The following is an 18,192-nucleotide window of genomic DNA, read 5'->3' as shown; positions in this document are numbered from 1 at the left end:
AATGTAGCTAATTTATTCAATGAGTAACAATTGTATTAATCATTTTGATTACTAAAATGTATCAATTAATGCTCAGGCATAAAAATACTACAAACATTAGGCCCCTTTCACACGAACGGACCATTTATCCGTTTTTCTTCCATCGGCAACGGACGACAATGCATTCCTATGGGAAAACGGATAATCATTCCGTAATCATCCATTAACCTCAGCGTCCGTTTTTATCTGTTTTTTTTTTAAACCTACAAGGCAACGTCGAGATCCGTGAAAACAGATATTAACTGACATTAACTGACAATGTCCATCAACGTCCAATCAGTTAAGATCCGTTTTGAAGAAATATTTTTTTTTGTTTATCTGTGAACTCAACCTATGACCCAGGCAGAAGTTAGACAATAGGAAGTACATTGGAAGAAAAAAGAGAGAACGGAGGGCGCACCGACCTAGTGTGATACTGATAAGAATTTTAATAAAAATATTAAAATAAATCATTGTACTCACAAGTGGAGTATAAAATCAGGCCTTGAAAGACAATACAGCAGAAGTCCAACACCATCGGCAAAACACGATAATCGCTTCAATCTATGACCGTTGTTAGGGCTGACGCGTTTCGGGGGAGTACCCCTTTCCTCAGAGCTTGGTGGTCTGCAGTTTCACATTAGGTCGGTGCGCCCTCCGTTCTCTCTTTTTTCTTTTTTAGTCTTATGAATTCCCACGATTCTGAGGAGGGCTGCAAGACTCTGGAAGATACCTTTTAAATTTAAATTGAACTTTACCATCTCACAACATCTTCCAAAAATACCGGAGCGCAGGAGATTTGTCTTTAAGTATATTGGAAGTACATCCTCAAGGAGAACCATGGCCAGAGATGTCTCCCAGGAGCAGCTCTTAGTCACAATCTGCTTTTTCTTGCTCTACTTTCTCCATATAGGCAAATATGACAAACAATGTCACGCTGTTCCAAATATTGTTGGAATTCATCGCACAAAGCAGATAGCCCACACAAGGACAAAGGAAGGACACAGGCTCTGGGCTCAAGAGAGCCTAACAACTGTATGTCTGCCCAGTTCCTCCATTCATAGAAGTTGTACTACAGTTTCTATGAATAGAACACAATCTATGAATGGAGGGACGGGGCTATCAATCATCTGCCCATTTTCCATTCAGAAGACAGGACAGAGGAAGATTTTCACTAACAGAAAAGGAATCAGCACATGGGACACACCCTGACGATTGTAAGTTATGTCCTTTGTGCTGATTTTTCTGTTTGTGATTCTTGGCTGCAGATAGGCTTGATTAAATGTCACTTTGTTCCCTTTATTCTTTATTGCATAATGCCGAGTGTCTCTAAAAAAAATTCCAGCTCCTTTCACCTAATGGCACCTCATTTACCTCACCTCTCATTTTCTTGTTTTCCTTTTTTTTGCTGCTATCAATTTTCTCTTCTCTCCTCTCCATTTAGAAGCAGTGCACATTCTGGAGAATTAATAGGGGGGAATTTACTAAAACTGGGGCACTCGGGAATTTGGTGCAACTGTACAAGGTAACCAATCAGCTTCTAACATTAGCTTGTTCAGTTAAACTTTGACAATAAAACCTGGAAGCTGAATGGTTTCTATGCACAGCGGCACCAGCATTCTGCACGCTCCAGTTTTAGTAAATAACCCCCATAGTGTCATAGACGCTCTTTGGAATTCCCCCGCTCATTTGCACAACAGATTTTGTTGAAGGTGACAGATTCCTGTACCTGTGGAAAACAGGTACATGGATTCCTCCAACAGAGGGTAGCAACACTGAGGCTGGAGCGTCCATACCTCGGTGCATATTCAAACCCTTACTAGCCAGGTCAGCTGTGCAGCTGTCAGTGTCAAAGCAATGGATGACGTATCCCCATTCAGCCACCGACCAGGAGATTCCGCAGCTGACAGCTGAAATTAAACAAAGAAGCTAGGTTGCCGGTGACCTAATTGGTGAAAATAAATCCATTGACATATTTGTACAGTGATCTTATCAGCATCCCTGCCCGTTTGTTTACTTTCAGCTGCCATTAGATGAACTGGGAATGAGTTTATCAGTTGCCATGACCCCAGCTTCTCCCGACTTCATAGCACACAGAAAGCCATGTGTGGGGACTTTCATACATTCATGACTGTTTCCCTGCACAAAATACCCTACTTACCATCAATTGGCTTATTTGCAAACATAACGAAAGATTCTAAAAATGATGATAATAAGAACTAAAAAATAACTAAGAAATAACAACCAAGGCTAGGTTTATACTGCAAGCCAGTGTCATGCCAGTGTCATGTCAACTGTGGCAGAAAGCTGTGTGTCACCTAGCTTTACATAATTTAAGTCCATGCAAAACAGAGTGGTGCCATCCAATGCAGTGCTGAACACGTTAGACATGCTGCATTTTTCTGCACTGCAACAGACTGCACAACACACCACCGTAGCGGTATAAATAATAAAAAACGACTGTGCCTAACAGTGACCTCTCGGTGAAGCGTTACCCCACATGCAAGGGTTAGTGACCCGGTTCATCACCTAGCGTAGCCCAAAGAACCCGTGGGTATACAACTGGGAGTAGTCATCATAGGTATACCGCCGGACAGCTCCGCTCTCGTTTTTAACCTCCCTACAAGCAGGCGCCCCCAGCCAGAAAACACAGATCAGAGCTGCAGCCATTGTAACTTTTTTTTTACAATAAACTATCCATTAGAAGTTAGGTAGACCTCATTTAAAATACTGTGCTCCATTCTCGAGACCTCACTTACAAAAGATATTGATAAGATAGAACAAGTCCTTAATGGGGCAACAAAAGTGGTGCATCATCGGTAGAGACTGCAGTAACGTAAACTGAAACTAGGGCAAGCCATAGATAATTTAATTTCCTTCTCCCATCAGCACAGTGTTGATGAGTAAATGAATCCCTCCCATATCACTATTGTGTTCTGCTGGCAGGGATCCTTGCCAGTTGGCAGAACACAATGATTACTGCAAGCGGCTATAGCCACCGGCAGTATTCACATACAGTATATGAAACTCTGACAGACTGGTTGTATCCAAGTCGATCAATGAAACCCTTATTTTAAAAACCAAAAAACAGTTTACTGTAACTGCCTATAAAGTGTTAGCTGGAGATAGGCTTAATTTTAAAATCTAAATCTGCTAGGCTCCCCTCCTCCCAGACTGACAATACTGCTGTCCACAGGTGCCCCCTGTGCTACTTCAATCAAAATTGAGGCACCATAATACAGCAGGTGTATTACTGGCCAGATCACCAGAAAAAAGCCTTAAAGTGGTTGTAAACCCACTTTTAAAAAAATTATGTAATACTCACCTGGGATCGAAGCCCCCGCTGTGGTGCCCGACAGAACCGGCCAGCGACATGTCGTCCTGGAGTTACTTCTGGGTATCGCGGCTCCAGTGCTGTAATTGGCCGGAGCCACTATGACCTCACACCCACTCATGCGCACAGGAGCCGCCAGTAACTGCATGACCTGCTTTAGAAACGTCACGATCGCCGTATTTTAAAGTGTGCCTGCGCCGTTGTCTACATTGTTGTAGACATCGGCGCAAGTCTCTATTGGAAATATCTCCTAAACTGTGGAGGTTTAGGAGATATTTCTAGCACCTATAGTAGGGCCTTAATCTAGGCTTACCTGTAGGTTAAAGTGGTTGTACAAGGTGTACAACCACATTAAAATAGAAAACAAATGCAGCCACCACATGCAATGATTAGTAAGCTGTAATATACAGTTAGGTCCATATATATATTTGGACACAGGCATAATTTTCATACTTTAGGGTCTGTATGCCACTAGAAAAAAAATTCAAAGGCAACAATCCAAATGAATTTGAAGTGCAGACTTCCAGATTTAATTCAAGGGGTTGAACATAAATATCAAGTACAAATTTTAGGAAATGCTACAATTTTTATACACATACCCCCATTTTCACAGGCTCAAATGTAATTGGACGAATGAATATAATCATAAATAAAATGTTAACTTTTTATATTTTGTTGAGAATCCTTTACTGACAATGACTGCCTGAAGTCTGGAACCCATGGACTTTACCAAAGACTGTGTTTTCTCCTTTCTGATGCTTTAACTGCAGCTGTCTTTAGTTGTTCTTTGTGGGTCTTTCTGCCTTTAGTTATGCCTTCAGCAAGTGAAATGTGTGCTCAATTGGGTTGAGATCAGGTGATTGATTTGGCTATTGCAGAATATTCTACTTCTTTTCCTTCAAAAGCTCATGGGTTGCTTTTGCAGTGTGTTTTGGATCATTGTCCATCTGTACTGTGAAGCGCCATCCAATCAACTTTGCTGCATTTGGCTGAATCTGGGCTGACAGTATATCTCTAAACACTGCAGAATTCATGTGGCTGCTTCTATCTTCTTTCACTTCATCAATAATCACCAATGACCCAGTGCCACTGCAAGACATGCATGCCCATGCCATGACACTGCTTCCACCATGTTTCGCAGATGAGGTTGTGTGCTTTACATTATGAGCTGTTCCAAGCCTTCTCCACACTTTTTTCTGCCCGTCCTTCTGGTACAGATTAATCTTGATTTCATCAGTCCAAAGAATGCTTTTCCAGAACTGGTCTGGCTTTTTTAGATGTTTTTTGCAAAGTTTAATTGGGCTTTTCTATTCTTCAGGCTTATGAATAGTTTGCACCTTGTGGTGAACCCTCTGTATTTGCTTACGTGAAGTCTTCTGCTGATTGCAGATTTTGAGAGAGTTTTTCACTTGTCTGGCTGTTGTAAATGGGGTTTTCTTTACAATAGAGAGGGTCCTGTGATCATCCACCACTGTTGTCTTCTGTGGACATCCAAGCCTTTTTATGTTGCTTAGCTCACCAGTGTGTTCTTCTTTCCTCAGAATGTACTAAACTGCTGATTTGGCCACTCCTAATGTTGCTGCTATCTCTGATGGGTTTGTTTTTGAAGCCTTACAATTGCCTGTTTCACTTGCATGGGAAGCTCCTTGAACGTATGATGTAGGTTCACAGAAATAGATTCCAAATGCAATAACCACACTTAGAATCAGCTAGACCTGCTTAATTGATGAAGACATAACAAAGGAGTAGCCCACACCTGGTCATGAAACAGCTTTTGGTTCAATTGTCCAATTACTTTTGGGCCCTGGAAATAGGGGGGTGGCTATTCTTACGAGCTGTAATTCCCAAATCCTTACTTTGATTTGGATGTACATACCCTCAAATTAAACCTGAGAGAGTGTGTACTTTCATCCCATATCCATTATATAACTATAGCTTAAAAATGTTTTGGCGAATACCTGAAAAAAACTCAAATTGTGCCTGTGTCCAAATATATATGGACCTAACTGTATTACATTTTTGGTTTTGGGTTTAATATTGCTTTAAATCTTATCTCAACAGCATGAGTAGGACAGTAACTGTAATGAGCCACCAAGGCTAGGTTTGTGTCTTGTTCGTGTATTTTTTAATGCAATTTTTGTGCGCACCAATTGAAGTCTAGGGGGCCAAACCACAACTTGTTACACTAAAAAAAAGTACTTATACCTTTTCTCAGGATGCACAGAAAAGAAGTGCACAGGTCTGAACAAACTCCATAGTAAACAATGGTATGTGCTTTGCTGTACATCACCTAACACATGTAAAACTGCACAATTGTACGCAGAGACATAGAACTCCTTCTAGCGCCTATTGAATATATTTTTTATATAATATAATATATGACGTGATTGTAGCCGTATCTTAAAACTGTACCTCCAGTAATGTTGTGTACCTTATCCAATGCAAAAGGTGTGGCAAAGGATCTTATGTTGGTGAAACAGGACAGAAGTTGCAAGCGAGGATGAATTTGCACAAACATACCATCAAGGAACATAAAGAAGACAATGCACACCTGTGGGACATCACTTCTCACAACTGGACCACACTATAGAAGACCTCAATGTTTTAGTTCTTAAAGGGAATTTCAGAATTATCCAGGAAAGGAAAACATTTGAATGAAGAATGATAATTCTTTTTGACACAAAAACGAATGACCTAAATTTAAATATTGGTTTCCTTACCCATTATACTACAGTTTTATGACCCCCTCTGTGACTAGCATCCGCCCCTGAAGTCTATAGCTCTCCCTCTGTCTTATCTCACTAACTCTGATGCTATCTTTATTACCATTGATTTGTATGTGTTTGTTTTTCTTCTTTTTTTTTCCTTTCCCTGAGGCCCCATACACACGGGAGAATTTATCCGCGAATACGGTCCAGCGGACCGTTTCCACGGATAAATCCTCTCAAAGATATCCGCTGATTTCGATGGGATGGAGTGTACACACCATCCCATTGAAATCCGCGCGGAAATCCTCTGGCGATGACGTGTCGCGCCGTCGCCGCGATTATGACGCGGCGACGGGCGCGACGCTGTCATATAAGGAATTCCACGCATGCGTCAAATCATTACGACGCGTGCGGGGAATCCCTTTGGACGGATGGATCCGGTAAGTCTGTACAGACGAGCGGATCCATCCGTTGGAATGGATTCCAGCAGATGGATTCGTTGTGCAGCACAACAAATATTCGATCTGCTGGAATCCATTCCAGAGGAGATTTCTCCGCGGAAAGAGATCCGCTGGCGTGTACACACCATAGAATCTATCCGCAGAAACCCATTTGCTGGGATTTATCTGCGGATGGATTCTATCGTGTGTATGGGGCCTCAGAGTTTTTTTTTTCTTGTTTTGTTTTAACATTCTGCTAAAAAAAATGTGAATCAGTACTGCTTGGACCTTGAAGAAGGGGACATACCCCGAAAGCTTGTCCTGAAAAATTGTATGTTAGTGCAAATAATAAAAAAAGTATCACAGACAGTACTCAATTTTCTCTATAATATAATATCAAATAAGGAAGAGCAAGCTTTGAAACATATGTACTGCACTAACAAGTTGTGCATGTATGCACCAAACATTCCTTTTAAAGTGGTTGTAAGCCCTTACAGACCACTTTAACCTACAGGTAAGCCTAGATTAAGGCTTACCTGTAGGTGCAACAAATATCTCCTAAACCTACACGGTTTAGGTGATATTTGCAAAAGAAAGACACCGATGTTTACGGCGCATGCGCCATAGACAACGGCGCACAGGCGCACTGAGCGTGCCGTTACTAATGGCGATCATGCCATTACTAACGACGATCATACCGTTAGTGGCGGCACCCACGTGCATGCGTGACGTCATCGCGGCTCCAGCCAGTCACAGTGCCGGAGCCGCGATATGCGGAAGTGAATCATGCAGAGATGGCGCCACGGATGGCGCCACGGAAAACTGTATGGTACAGAAAATCGGTGCAGTTCTGTATATAAATGATTTAGCTTCCAGATTTTATTGCCCAAGCTTAATTGAACAAGCTAAAGTTAGGCTCTATCCAATTAGGCAGGCCCTTGCACTACATAGTGTAAGGTAAATCTAAAGGAAAATTGTGCAAGAAAATTGAACATGTATGGCCAGCCTTAGATGCTTATGGCTATCAGACACAGCTGCACCAGATTCTGAGTGCTTCAGTTTTAGTAAATCTCCCCCTATATGGGAGCAATAAAATTAACCGGTTCCCGACCAGCTCACGTCTTTTTACTGCTGCAGAATGGCTCTCCTGGGCGAAATCCCCGTATGGGTTCGGCTTTGCCCAGGAGAGCCGCCAGAGGGTGCACGCTGCACAGCAGGAGACCCGATGCACGTGGCCAGCGGACACGATCGCCGACGGCCACGTGTGATCATGTGCACGAGAGCCAGCATGGAGATTTGTGTGTGCACAAATCCTTGTGCGGTCAGGGGAGAGGAGACAGATCATGTGTTCCTACTAACTAGGAACAACGATATGTTTTCTTCCCTAGTCAATCCTATCATCATACAGTTAGAACACACTGAGGGAACACTCATTTAATCTCTTTATTGCCCCCTAGTGTTAACATCTTCCCTGCCAGTGACATTTATACAGTAATCAGTTCATATTTATAGCACTGGTTGCTGTATAAATATCAATGGTCCCAAAAATGTGTCAAAGGTGTCCGATCTGTCTGTTGCTATGTCGCAATACTGCTAAAAATCACAGATCACTGCCATTACTAGTAAATAAATAAATATTAAAAATGCCATACATTTTTCGTTTGTAGACGCTTTAACTTTTGCTTGTCCATAGGGGGTGCCGCCCCCCCCCCCCTGTAGTCTTAAAAAAAAGAAAAGAAAATAAAAACTGGCCCTTTAAGGCTTTTAAAATGTAGTTCTGCAGCGCCGCGCAAATAACATACATTCATGCATTGATGAATGTATGTTTTTTTGGCCAGCTGCCACTGGTCTATTCAGGTGGCCGGACATAGGGCGCCGGCTAACTGAATAACTGCAGCTGGTTGGCTGTGCGGAAGTGCCTATCAGAGCCAGTGGATGTCTTATCCTCGGAACGTACAGGGGCTGCGTCCCTTGGATAAGACTGACGTCTGTCTCAGCCAATCAGGTTCACTGATTCTGGTTATCGGTAACCTGATTGGCTGAAGCGTCATCGAGGGTGGCAGAAGACATCGAGGGACAGCGGAAGGAGGATGGCTAACCCCAGAAAGGTAAGTGCTGGGCGGGGGGGCAATCTGACTGGCAGCATTTTACAGGGCACAGTGGCGACAATTGATGTGGGAACAGTGGCTACAATTGATGTGGGCACAGTGGGGACAATTTATGTGGGCACAGTGGGGACAATTGATGTGGGCACAGTGGGGACAATTGATGTGGGCACAGTGGCTACAATTGATGTGGGCACAGTGGGGACAATTGATGTGGGCACAGTGGCTACAATTGATGTGGGCACAGTGAGGAAAATTGATGTGGGCACAGTGAGGAAAATTGATGTGGGCACAGTGGCTACAATTGATGTTGGCACAGTGGGCACAATTGATGTGGGTACAGTGGCGACAATTGATGTGGGCACAATGGCAACAATTGATGTGGGCACAGTGGTGACAATTGATGGCATGGCACAGTGGCTGCGTTTGATGGCATAGTGGCTGCGTTTAGCATGGCACAGTGGTGACAATTGATGGGAACAGTGGTGACAATTGATGGGCATAGTGGTGACAATTGATGGCACAGTGGCGACAGTTAATGGCACAGTGGCTGCGTTTGATGGCATGGCACAGTGGCTGCGTTTGATGGCACAGTGGCTGCGTTTGGCATGGCACAGTGGCGACAATTGATGGCACAGTGGCGACAATTGATGGCACAGTGGTGACAGTTGATGGCACAGTGGCTGCGTTTGATGGCATGGCACAGTGGCTGCATTTGATGGCACAGTGGCTGCATTTGGCATGGCACAGTGGCGACAATTGATGGCACAGTGGCGACAATTGATGGCACAGTGATGACAGTTGATGGCACAGTGGCTGCGTTTGATGGCATGGCACAGTGGCTGTGTTTGATGGCACAGGGGCTGTGTTTGGCATGGCACAGTGGCGACAATTGATGGCACAGTGGCGACAATTGATGGCACAGTGGCGACACTTGATGGCACAGTGGCGACAATTGATGGCATGGCACAGTGGCTGCATTTGATGGGCACAGTGGCTGCATTTGATGGGCACAGTGGCTGCATTTGATGGGCACAATGGCTGCCTTTGATGGGCACAGTGAGGCTGCAACATTTTTTTTTTCATTTGTTTACGCTCCCCCAAAAATTTTGAGCACCAGCCGCCACAGGTGCTGGACAAACAAATGTTTCCATTTTGAGCCTAATTTTATCGTTTTTGTTGTAAGTACAACTTTTAATAAACTCCTATGTGCTTTTAAAAGAATGTTGAGCATTGAGTTTATCTTCCTCTTTTATATGATGAATGTGTGACTGGACTCTGAAGTTTCCTTAACTGATGATAACTGTGGAATATACACCTGTGGAATCCAATTAAGCAGGCTGGGTAGTGGATGCGGTTGAGCCCATAGTGAGGGGTGACAGCTCACTAATGCGCAGATAGACCCTGGAGGGTCTTAAAATCTGGTAAGCAGATATACTTACCCTGTCTATCCTGTGGGAAGCATTGGGGGGGGGCAGATTCACGTACATCGGCGCATATATAGACCGGCGTTACGCATCTCAGTTACGTTACGCCGGCTCAATTTAGTGAGGCAATTACCGTATCCACAGAGTATTTGAAAGTGAGAAGGGAGTGGGCGTGTTCCATTGAAATGAGCCGTGACCCCATGCAAATGAAGGGCCGCCGGACTGCGCATGACAATGATCAGCGCCTCTCTTCGCATGCTCAGAACTCGGCCCGCCGTAATCAGAGAGATAGGAACTAGGCCCGGCGTACTTAGTGAGATACGCCCAATGCATAAATAGGTCCAGACATACGCCCTTCCATTGCAAAAGTACATCCATTTGTTTCCCTTCCTGAAGTGTCGGTGTGTTATTGGAGAGTGGTCTTGGAGAGTGGTCTTGGAGAGTGGTCTCGGTGTTTGTATTTCTTGTTTGTTTTTGGTGTTTGTATTTCTTGTTTGTTTTTGCTGAGTGTTTGTGCTGAGTGTTTGTTGCAGAGATGACAACAAAGAAGAGGAAGTTGAACTTCTCTCTGCGGGAGAAGGAGATTCTTACCAGGGCCATTACCCTACATGGTTGGTTTTTGCATGGCCCTGAGAGTGCCAACACCACCCCGGCCAGGAGGAGGCAGATCCTGCAAGACATTGCAGATGATGTCAATGTGTTGGGGGGTGAGACCAGGAGCCGCAGTGGGATCCAAAAAAAGATCAATGATCTGGTCCGTGGGAAGCTGGCAAAGCTAACAGCTCATGCCAGGGGCACTGGAGGAGGACCACCTTGCAATATTAGGCTGACTGCTGAGGGGCGTGCAGTGGCCCAGTGCTTCCACAGGCAGCAAGTGGAGGGGCAGCCTGGCTTTGACTCCATTGAGGAGGCCGTGAGGACAGGTAAGTGTTTTTTGTTTTTTTTTTCTATCTGGTGTGTAGCATGTGTGGGGGGAAGGGAATATGTGACAAGTGTGTGGATCCTCCAACCTGTGTATGTTTTGTGTCATCCACACATGTGCAGGAGGGTGCTGGGCCATCTGGCCAGTCCGCAGCCTCCACCGGACATGAGTCTGAGGAAGACCCCCAGGCAAGCCGGGAGTCCTCTGTGCAGGGGAGTGGCCGCAGCTCACCCCATGTGGAGGTTGAGGAGGAGGAGGTTGAGGAGGAGGAGGTGCTGAGTGCCAATGAGGTACTTCTCCATTTGTTGGAGTCTCCCCCTAGGGCTGGCAGCAGTCAGGCCTCCATCAGGGGTAGCCCCTCCCACTCCTCCCCCAACAGGGCTTCCCCCCCAAGGGTCTCCCCTACTCCCAGGCCACAAGCCTCATCTGGAGGCAGGAAGGCGACACGCAAGACCAGGGGGGTGGCCGAGGTTCTGTCGGAAAACCTAAGAAGGGACCAGGCCCATCAGACCCGCCATCTGGGTCAGGTCACCCTGACTTTGGACCGGATGGAGGAGAGCCTGGCCTCCATCAAAGAAAACGTGCAGGACATGAGCTGCAACACCCTGGCTGTCATTAACTGTTTAAATGACTTGCAGACCGCCACAGCAGGTGTGGGTCAGGATGTGCGTGCCCTGACCCAGGCTGTCCAGGTCAACACGGCAACCCTCAATGTGGCGCTCACGCGCATTGCCGTGGCCTTGGAGGGCAGGCCGCCAGGTGGGCAGAGACCAGGGGATCGCTCCTGATTCCCCCCCCCCATGAATCTCCCCTGAGGAGCCGGGGCTGTGGCTGTGGCCGCCCCAGGCGGGGGTTACGCCAGTGGCGTTAGGTGTTTGTCTTTTTGTTTAGTCAGTGTTTTATGTTTATTTGTTGGTTTTTACTGTGTTTATGATTTGTTTTATGTTTGTGAATGATGTTTGATTGTGGGGGTGACATTCCTGCCGGAAAAGGGGTGTCACCCTCATTTGTGGTGGAGAAGGGTTCCCCAGGACCAGGGAGAAGTGATCCCAGGTCCGTGTGAATGGTGTATGAATGTACAGTGACATAATTGGAGCCTTGGCGTGGCGTTGCTGCTCCCTAGTACCGCGCAGTGTACTTTGGTCTAATCCAATTTGATGAGGATGTGGGGTGTGTGTGCTAGGGACCATAGTGGTGTGCATGCGTGCATTCTCATTGTGCCATGATTAATGTGTGTGTTTAACGTGCAAAAATGCCTTCTGCGAGGCTTCTCCTGACTGCTGCTCCCTCAGAAGACGGGGTACCCTCGGTTAGGGGGGGATTGCATGGTTCGGGGGTCAGGTCATCACGTATGTCAATCTCCAGGCCCCTTCTCATGGCGAAGTTGTGCAGCATGCAACATGCACCGATGATCTGGCACACGAAGTTTGGGGAATACAACAGGGTACCCCCAGACTTATCCAGGCATCGGAAACGGGACTTCAGGAGGCCAAAGGTGCGTTCCACCACTCCACGGGTACGTGTGTGTGCATCATTGTATCTTTGCTCTCCTGGGGTTTCAGGATTCTGGAATGGAGTGATGAGATGGGGTCCCAGTGCATATGCCGCGTCACCTGGAAGGGAAAAAGAGGGAAGGAAAAGTAATGACTGAGGGAAGGAAAGTGATGACTGAGACTGTAGCCTTCTGGCAGAAAAAAAAACGCAAACACTTCTAAACTCGTCTAAACTTTGTACAAAAAATGCTCTATATGAGATTTTTTTTTCTGCCAAGGGAACTAGAGGTTTTTTTAAGCCCAGTGTGTATGGAGCCTAAGAAACAACATAATGAAAAATAGCTTACAGGACCATTAAGTAGTGGATGTGTATGGATTGCTTTTAGAGAATAAGGATATCATTTAATGTCACCTTTGTGACCTGTCTGCTTCGCTGATCTTCGCTGTCTTAAAGAGCTCCAGCAATAGAAAATCTTCTGCATTTCACACACTTGCAAGTGTGTGTGGGAAGGCTGGTCTCCACCAGTGTGCACTACAATAGAGTGATGCTTGGTGCTGCGCACGCTGTGGTGGTTCCGTAGAAAGTTGGCTAATAAAAAGAGTCGCAATAGAAAGAGATGCAATATTTAAGAAAAAACAAAGTATCCGGTATTATGTGATATGCTCCTTTGTCAAATGTATTTAGTAACACTGGCTCATTCACGCAGGCAAAGTATTAGAAAGCATTTGCGGGTGTGTGCTGTGTCAAGAGCGTTGCCAATCCGCAGCATGCTACACTGTATTCAAATTGTTATGTGTGCCATTTCATTCAGCTTTATTCACAGCAGCTTTGTTGGGATGTACTGCATGCCATAGGATCCATGTACACCTGAGTGCCTTTCTGCTTTCTTACCGATCGCCTGCCATTGTTTGATGGCAACAGAATGGCTCCCCTGCGTGGATCGCCGTTGCTGTATGGCGGCCTCTTTAAGGGGTATAGGGCACATGCGTGCACCCGCCGCATCACTGAGGAGCAGATGCGCGTAATGGCCGCCGGGAACCCACGACCAATCCTGACAGAGCCAGAACGGGGATGTGTGTGTGTAAACACACACATCCCCATTCTGGCAGGGGAAAGGAGACAGATCGTGTGTTCCTAGTATATAGGAACAATGATCAGTCTCCTCCCAGAGGCAGTCCCATCCCTCCTACAGTTAGAACACACTGAGGGATTTAACCCCTTGAGCGCCCCCTAGTGTTATCCCCTTTCCTGCCAATGACTTTTATATAGTAATCAGTGGCTATTTTCTAGCTATGATCACTATATAAATGTCAATGGTCCCAAAAAAGTGTAAAAAGTGTCTGATCTGTCCCCCGTAATGTTGCAGACTCGATAGAAAGATTGCCGGTATTATTAGTAAAAAATAATAATAATAATAATAATAAAAATGCCATAAAACTATCCCCTATTTTGTAGACGTTATAACTTTTGCGCAAACCAATCAATACGCCTATTGTGATTTTTTTTACCAAAAATTTGTAGAAGAATATGTATCGGCCTAAATTGAGGAAGAAATTATAATTATTTTTTAAATTTGGGGAAATTTATTATAGCAAAAAGTAAAAAATATTGGGCCAGATTCAGTAAGGAGATACGACGGCGTATCTCCGGATACACCGTCGTATCTCTGAGTTGCGGGGTCGTATCTATGCGCCTGATTCATAGAATCAGTTACGCATAGATTTCCCTAAGATCAGCTACGAGTAAGCATCACAGGATGCGAAACATGTCAGCTCTTTTTTCCTAATCCACTTCTCCGTTGAATTGCATGAATTTTGGCTGTTTTTTCCATTTGAATTTTTGTTGTTTTTTCATGTTTTGAATAAAGACATCGTTTTTTGAGGAGTGCGGCGATCCAGGATTTTTCTTTCATCTCATGGTAATTGAGCACAGCCAGCACCCTCTTGGTTTGTTGGGACGGAAGCAATGGGGATTGATTGTTTTTAGATCGGTATACTTTTCTTCACGTAAGTGTCTTACACCGTCGTATGTTAGGCTGCATATTTACGCTGGCCGCTTGGTGGCGCTTCCGTATATTTACGCGAGGAATATGCTAATAAGGTATATACGCCGATTCAGAAACGTGCGTCCGGCCGGCGCATTTTTTTACGTCGTTTACGTTAGGATTTTTTCGGCGTATAGTTACCCCTGCTATATGAGGCGTATCCTATGTTAAGTATGGCCGTCGTTCCCGTGTCGAGTTTTGAAAATTTTACGTTGTTTGCGTAAGTCGTTCGCGAATAGGGCTTGACGTAATTTACGTTCACGTCGAAAGCAATGACGATTTGCAGTGGAATTTCGAGAATGCGCACTGGGAGTTTTTCACGAATGACGCATGTGCCGTTTGTAAAAAACGTCAAATACGCGGGGTCACAGTTAATATACATAAAACACGCCCACATCATCCACATTTGAATTAGGCGGGCTTACGCCGACACAGATACGTTACGCCGCCGTAACTAAGGGCGCAAATTGTTTCTGAATACGGAACTTGCGCCCTAAATTACGGCGGCGTAACGTATCTGAGATACGTTACGCCGGGCGGATAGATACACCATTGTATCTGAATCCAGCCCATTGTGTTCTTTTAAATTGTCTGTCTTTTTTTATTTATAGCGCAAAAAAATAAAAACTGCAGAGGTTATCAAATACCACCAAAAGAAAGCTCTATTTGTGGGGGGAAAAAGATGCCAATTTTGTTTGGGAGCCACGTCGCATGGCTGCGCAATTGTCAGTTAAAGCAACACAGTGCTGAATCGCAAAAAGGGCCTGGTTCTTTAGCTACAAAATGGTCCGGGGCTTAAGTGGTTAAACACAATACCAAGAGGGAGAGGATGGGGGAGAAGGGGTGCAACATATCATTACAATATCCCAGGCCATTTTGTTCCCAAGTCTCTCGTTCTCTGCTGGGCCATAGTCTTTGGGTAGGAGGCCAACCCACAGCCCCCTCCAAAACGTGACAGTGGATTCTGTCACAAGGACATCTACACTGATAATCAAGGCATTGATCATCAGTGTCCTGATGATCAGTGCAGCCCCAACAGTGTCCTGATGATCAGTGCAGCCCCAACAGTGTCAACCAATGCTGCCAATTAGTGCCCACCAGTGCTGCCAATCAGTGCCCATCAGTGCTGCCAATCAGTGGCACCTATCAGTACCGCCTATCAGTGTTGCCTATCAGTGTCCATCATTGCTGCCTATCAGTGCTCATCAGAGCCCATCAGTGCCACCTATCAAGGCACCCTCATCAGTGCTGTTTCATCAGTGCCTATCAGTGTCGCCTAATCAGTGCACAACAGTGAAGGAGAAAAATTACTTATTTACAAAATGTTATCGCAAACTAAGAAAAAACATTTTTTTTCAAAATGTTCTGATTTTTTTCGATGGTTAAGAAAAAAAAGAAAAAACCCAGTGGTGCTTAACCACTTCCATACAGGGCACTTATACACATAGACCATCCTCCACACCACCATCTACGTCATCCCTTCCAAGAGCATTTCAAGCCACGCTTTCAATTGCTCTACTGCAGGGTAATCTTCCTGGTCACGATTGCAGACTGATAGCGGTGAGAGTCGGTGGTGTGCAGGATGGTCTATGGGGACAGCTTTACCCCAGATGCTTGCATACTTAGCTGTGCTTCTTTTAATCATCAACCATGTGAGTTGTTAAATGTCGTACCTTCATTAAATGTAACCATATTGCTACACTTAGGCCCCGTACACACGACCAAACATGTCTGCTGAAACTGGCCCGCGGACCAGTTTCAGCAGACATGTTTGGTCGTGTGAGCGTACAGAATTTCACCGTACATTTGCCCGCCGGGCCGTTTTTCAGCAGACATTTATTTGCAAACTTGTTTTAAAACCGTCCGCTCAAATTCTGTCCGAACGGACATGTTTGGTGGTGAGTACACAAAACCAACGTACAAAAACCCCGCGCATGCTCAGACTAAATGAGGCCACGGGAGCGCTCGTTCAGGTAAAACTCACGTTTGTTTGGGATATGGCACATTCGTCAATAGAAAGATTAATTCTAGCAATAGAACACTGAAGCAAACCACACAATAAACAACACTTGATGCCGTCGTTTTATTCATTCTTCTCTTGCTATAAATAATCAGTTATTTAGCTCATGTTATTTCAACTGAGTTGTTCCATACTGAAAAGTGACATTTGTTAGCTGTGATGTAGTAAGATTTTAGCAATCTTTTATTGGCCCGACGTATCATATTTTTAGTGGTCCTCCACATGTATATTTTTTTATTTTAATGTTTAATGTTTATCTTTCCCACTTTATTTATGTGTTTATAGTTATGTCACCATTTAGAATTTTTTAATAGCAAATTGTTAGGATTTTGCTTTTGTTTGTATATTTAACTGGATTATTTTGAAGGTTGTTTAAATTGTCTACCATGTTGGCACACCAAATGCCCCCCCCCCCCCCACATGAGTTAGTGAATATTTTAGATGAAACATTTTATTTGTTTGTAATGTTTGATGCCTAAAATAATCCCCACAGTATTACAAACAATAGGCACGTTTTTAAATTCAACAAAAAGGCTTTTATTTTAGCAAATGATAAAAAGGAACAAAAACAGAATGGCAGCACTTGAACAGCTAGCAAAATACATGCAAACTTGCATTGTCAAACATGGTGAAGGCTAAACTAGCCAACCTCAGGAGGCACACAAACTAAAATCAGAAGCAGCAGCACATAACACCAAAGGAACCCAAGCTGTGGTAGTCCAAACAAGATGCCATTTGTGGGGGATCAAATGGAAGGCAGGGCATCAACGTCTCCTCTTCCTTGCAACCTTCCTTCCAGGCTGCCTTACAGCGGGTCTTCCCTGGGCCCTTGCAGGTGGGGATGATGTGGCAGCAGGAGTATGGTGTTGAGCAAGCCGGGCTGGGTCACATAGCCCAGTGTCTGGGGTCAGCAGCTCCCTCTGCATCCACCAAAGGGCCTGGTTGATCACACCCTTTGCCAGTTGCCTCTGCTCCTCCGTGCCTTTATTTAGATCATGTGCCAGGGAGGCACTGTAGGCCTCAGTGGGGTTGAGGGGGGCCCTCATGATGGCACTCGCCTCCCTAATCATTTGGAGGCTGGCTTCCTCCACTGCCCCCAATTTCTTCGTTCGGCCTGGTGGCCTAATATGGAGGGGAGGAGCCTGGCTGGTGGTGGTTGTCCTGGGGAGCTGCTGAACGCCACTGGGCCCGGCCTCCTCCTGGCTGCCACTGACCCCTTCGGCCTGGCTGTCAGTGAGGAGAGGATCTGCCACCTCCTGGCTGGTCTCTTCTTCCTGTGTAAAAAAAAGGGACATGTTGTAATATATTTATAAATATAATCACTCACATTTTCATGCTTGAATTTTCTTTTTTGCCGCTAATTTAAACTTGAAAACAGACTCACCCTCTGACCCCTGCAGTTGTCATCCCTGACACCTATTTGTTTGCCCACGACTTTTGATTTTTGCTTCCCAGCTTGTATTTTATTAACCAATATCAAGTCAAGAATCAAACAATAATTAATATTATTCCATAAATAGTTATGAAACTACTATACCTCATCATCGTAGAGGCGCAGATCTGCCTCTCTGTCAGCCAGGCCCTCTTCATCCGACTCTGCAGGGCTGTGGTGATCTGGGGAAGTCCCGCTGGAAGGTAGCATGGAGGGAAGGTTGGGATTCAGACTTGACATAGATGGCC

Source organism: Rana temporaria, chromosome 5, assembly GCF_905171775.1.
Source record: "Rana temporaria chromosome 5, aRanTem1.1, whole genome shotgun sequence".
Lineage (NCBI taxonomy): Eukaryota > Metazoa > Chordata > Amphibia > Anura > Ranidae > Rana > Rana temporaria.
The sequence above is the reverse complement of the archived record's forward strand: the minus strand, read 5'-3'. Positions refer to the sequence as shown.